Source organism: Podarcis pityusensis (assembly GCF_964106645.2).
Source record: "Podarcis pityusensis genome assembly, chromosome: Z".
In the NCBI taxonomy this organism is placed as follows: Eukaryota; Metazoa; Chordata; class Lepidosauria; order Squamata; family Lacertidae; genus Podarcis; species Podarcis pityusensis.
Genome location: NC_138044.1, coordinates 22,503,198 through 22,508,248, shown reverse-complemented (window position 1 = coordinate 22,508,248; position 5,051 = coordinate 22,503,198). Strand labels below are relative to the sequence as shown.

At 44.0% G+C, this 5,051-nt stretch overlaps 1 long non-coding RNA gene across 1 annotated transcript; it reads right to left on the bottom strand.

Moving 5' to 3' along the window:
• Positions 1-447: 447 nt before the first annotated feature.
• LOC308468093 lies at positions 448-2,620 on the bottom strand. Its single transcript, XR_013981466.1, has 2 exons — positions 1,194-2,620; positions 448-826 (listed from the first exon to the last, which is right to left on the bottom strand). It is a non-coding gene; the product is annotated as an uncharacterized lncRNA (long non-coding RNA).
• Between the last annotated feature and the right edge of the window lie 2,431 nt (positions 2,621-5,051).

Genomic DNA, 5,051 nt, shown 5'->3' with positions numbered 1-5,051 from the left:
ATAATGTAGGCTTGCACTTCGCACCCAGCAGGAATAAGAGAAAGTTGCACCGTAACCACTACAGTATTACATTGCCTTGCTATAGACTCCTAAAACCAGTAGGGAACAGCTTCCTGCACCAACTTTTATTGCCCTGCTTGATGGTCATATAGGTACTCAGATTACAGTTTATGTTCAGCATCCACAGATGTAAGTAACAATGTGTATTGTATTTTTTTTGTAGGGTAGATATTTGCAACAGTTCTATTACCTACTCCAGGGACAGCTAACCAGTGTCCCCGTCAATGCTGTTGAACTCCAGCTAGCTTAGTCAATGGATAAGGATGATTGGACTTCAGGTTAGCTGCCTGCACCATACTCAGTCACAGAATGACATGACATGGAACAGCTGCAGTTCTCTTCCTCTCATACCAATAAGCTTGCTTATGGCAGCAAGCAGCTCTTGAGCCAGAGTGTGGGGAGAGGTGGGAAGCGCCAGCAAATAATAATACAGATAAACCCCAGCATGCAACAGAAGACTGTAGCTGCCATGACACTAAATGCAATATATTTGTTGACACTCTTAACAGCAGGCAAATAACATGTCAAATAAAATACCTTGGGGAAGTGGGTTGAGAATGCAAGTGACTTACTGTGATTGCAGAGGTGGGGAACATGCAACCCTTGTTGGACTTCAACTCTCAGCAGCTAGCTTGGCCAATGGTCAGAGGTGATGGTAGTTGCACCCCAGTAACATTGGAAGGGCCTCCATGGGTTCCCCATCCCTGCGACAGAGCTTGTGGATGCACAAGAGCAATCACATTCAGTTATGTTATGTTATGCTCTGCTCAATATAGACTACAGTGGTGCCTCGCAAGACGAAATTAATTCGTTCCGCGAGTTTTGTCGTCTTGCGATTTTTTTCGTCTTGCGAAGCACGGTGTCGGGAAAGTTTTGGAAAAGCTTTAAAAATCACCAAAGTCTTAAAAAACCTCAAAAAAGCCTACCACACCGCGTTCTATGAGTTGCTCCTCAAAGTCAAGTCGCAACTGTATTAACAGTGTTAAGAAAAAGGAAACAAACTTGCAAGACGTTTCCGTCTTGCAAAGCAAGCCCATAGGGAAAATCGTCTTGCGAAGCAGCTCAAAAAACAAAAAACCCTTTCGTCTAGCGAGTTTTTTGTCTTGTGAGGCATTCATCTTGCGAGGTACCACTGTATTGCCTGGCAACTGCTCAAGGTGACAAGCCATTAAGGCTCATGGAGGCTACAGACTGATAATCAAATATAAGGGAGAGATTCTGCCAGTACTTCTAAAGGTCTCCTAATCCGCCCTTTCCCCATGTGGTGACCTCCAGATATTTTGTCCTGTGGCTCTCATCAGCCCCAGCAAGTATGGCTAATTGTCAGGGATAAGGCGAATTTGTATTCCAAGATATCCGGAAGGAACAAGGTTGTGGAAGGCTGACCTAATATTCATGGTATTTTGAACAATGCTGCACCCGGATTCAGAATCTAAATACTTGGGTGAAGAAGATGGCATTTAAACATCTATGCCAGCAGTGAGGAACCAACACTCTTCCATGTGTTGGAGTCCCACTCCCATGAGCCTAGCTGGGGTGATGAGACATATAGTCTAGTGATATCTAGAGAGGGACAGTTTCCCTACTCTTGGCTTACAAACACACGTATCCTGAAACTGATGCTGCAGGCAGTCTTGAAGAGCTGGAAGCAATTTGAGCGAGGCTTTGACTCACACAGATTCCTTTTGTGTATATTCTGCTTTTTTTAATAAATAAAATTGAAAGAACACAAAATGTTACTTTCCAGGGGCAAATGTTAGATGAGTTTACCCAACACATGCAAATCCAGCCAGCTCTTTGAAGGAGGGGAATCTCCCGCTAAAACCACATGAAAAGCATAAACTTACAAATGTAATTACAGAACCAGTCAGGTTAGTAAGTGGTTCCTCACTTGACAGAAGGTTTTGGTTTGCTCAGAATTATTTCCTACATTTGGGTCTGTGCTTCATCAGAACTTTCTATATTCCCCAGGGGAGGGGTGTTGGCTTATGCTTTTTCTTTGCTTTTAAACTTGCTTTTGTATTTATAAGAGATTACCTCTGTGCTTTTGAAATTAGGACCATTCTCTTCAAATTCAAATGTTGACTGTTGACATTAAGCCTGTTTTGTGGGATTGTTCTGAAAACTTTTTGGAAATGTTTATTCTATTTTTGTAGAGAATAAAATGATGGCTTTTGGTTTTTTAAAAAACAAACAAAAAACAAACCCACAAAACCCTGGGATTTGTACAGCTCTGTGCTTGTTTTTCTCTTTCCAAACTTGGCACAGTAGACAGAGCATTTTTTTTAAAAAAAAAGTATATGGCTAGGGTTGCCAACTAATCAGAAAAACTGAAATAAAATTGGCCTGGCCTGCTCCTGTGTCATTAAGGACAACTTGATAAGCAGGTGAATCCACCCTTATCAATGGCTAATATCTGCACATCAGGCTGCTCTTAAAAGTGGCAGAGAGCAGGTTGTTGAGGAAGAAAGAACATGATGCTTTTGGAAAGCGGACCATGAAGGGACCAGCTGTCCAATGCTGTTTGACTGCTACTACAGGCATTCAGAAGCCGTGTAACAACCCAGGCTGCAGCCATATTTGGTAAGGCACTCAGTGGAGCCCATATCTTCTAAGATGAAGAGCCCTGTGCATATTTCGCAGGGCTCTTCCTCAGATGCCCAGATGCAAAAAGTCTTCCTGCACTTGTAACAGTACACAGAGGGTTGTCGCCATCTCCATTTTATCCTCACAACAAGGAACAGTGCCAGCATGGTGGGGCAATGCCACGCCACTACCTTCCCAACAGCATTGTCACTGCAGTAGGGATGCTCCACCAAAGCAGCCATAGAGACCTACAAATCCTGCCTCACAACAACCCTGCGGGATAGGTTAGGCTAAAAGCCGATGTCTGGCACGATGTTTACACAGAGAGCTTCATGGCTGAGTGGGGACAGTTATGTAGCAGAGGAGACTTCAGCAGGTCTATCTTGTCAATATGCAGCTATTCAAGTTGCAGAAGCCCTTTCTCCTCTTTCGGATGTGGCCACCTTGCCTATGACCTTCTCTGACAAGGAATGTTCCCACCAAGCCTTTCCCACCCATCTTGCTCACTCCCAGGTCATGCAAACCATAAGAAAAGCCAAATATGTCTCCACCACTCCCCTTTTATCAAAGTAAAGGCACATTTTAAAAGTGCAGATCTTTTCCATTTTGTATTGCAGCACTTCTTTATTGGCATCGATTTATTAAAATGTTTGGGTCCTGTCTTTCCATTTTTAAAAGAAAGCAAACAGCCAAGGCTGTTAACACTGGTGGATTAAATGAATGAATATAAAAGATTTAAGAAACAGCAGATTTTAATAAAATGCAGTGCCACAAAACTCTCTCAAGTGACTCAAAATCATCAGCTCAACCAGTGAACTTCCAGACTGAAGATAACAGCATTCAGAAGACAGCCCAAAGATACCAGAGAGACACAGAGAGAGAGAGAGGTTGTGGAGAAGCAAGGCAGAGAGTGGCAGAGCTAAGAGGCAGCCACAGAGAAGATCTTCCTGCAATTCAGCTAAGCACAGCGCAGATGTTGAAGGGATATGGAGAAAAGCCTCTCTGGGAAATCTTCATGAGCTGACAGGATCATATGGGGCTGGGGGGGGGGGGAGGCAGTCTTAAGCTGCTTGGGACTTTAAAGATAATGACTAGGCCTTTGAATTAGAGTGGCCACTTACACGTTGCCAAAAAAAGAGAGAGAATACATTACACCCACACATACACACACACAGGTGGAGTGGTCAGAGTGCTGGACTAGGGCCTGGGAGACCAGGCTTCAAATCCCTACTCAGCCATGAAGCTCACTGGGTGACCTTGGGGGCCACTCACTGCCTCTCAGCAGATTGTTGTGGGGATTGAGGAGAGGGAGAACCTTGTGTGATTCCTTGAGCTCCCTGGAGGAAAAGGTGGAAGATGAATGCAATAAATAAATAAAATAAAAGGATGCTGATTTGCACATGCTGATTTGTATGTGCATATGTACACAAAGGAAGACTCACTGTAATAGAAATACAATTCCCCTTGAGGGAGGAAGCCATGGCCAAGTGATCTGTGTGCCTGACCTCCTTAGTTTGGCACAAGCAAGAAAATAAGCAACTTCAAGGCCCCTTCTACTATCCCTGCTGAGGTTTCTGCATGTGAAGGGCACCTTCAGATAAAAGAGCTGTCCTCTGCAAAGTAGGATATATGACATCCTACTGTTAATTGGGCCTGGGATTAATTGGGCTTCCTGGGTTCAGCTGCCATTCTAAACTGGCTCTAGTCAACACATTGTGGTAGCCTGAGCCTGCATTTCCAAAAGCTTTTCAAAGACAGTCATAATGTTTCAATAACAAGCACATATGTCACCCTGAGAAGATCCATCTCTAGGCATGGGTTTGGCAGGCTATAATGGGCAAAAGCAGCCCTGACCATTCCACAAGAATAGCCAAGTCCGGAAACACCCCAAAGATTGGGAAAACTGAGCTTTTAAAGGGAGAGTGGCTGTTCCACTGACCAGGAGCATCTCTGTGTTGCTTGAATGAAGCTTCAACTTGATTTGCCCCAATCCGGACCCTCTCTGGCCTTGGGTACCAATTCAGTATCTCAGTCAAATGGTGTGGGGAAGTCTGGTGTTCTTCAATAGGCAGTGATGGAAGACAAGTGCTCTTGAAAGACACATGCACAATATGACCAGTGTGCAGCCACCACAAGGGAGGAACGGTGAAAATGGAAAACAATAGCTGAAAGTTGTGCTACACAAAACACTGGCTTACTTTACTTGGTGTGCATGCACCCTTTTCCTTTGTCCTATTGTCTCTCACCAAAGAGGTATTTCAGGTTCTTAAAAATAAAATGCCTGTTTCTCAGGTAAATTTAGGTTGGATGAATAACAAATTTTCTTTAAAACAGCTTTCCACACTGACCCTGAGCATGGTCTCATCAGCTTATGAAGGGAGGGGTGGTGGGGAGGCCTTAACAGG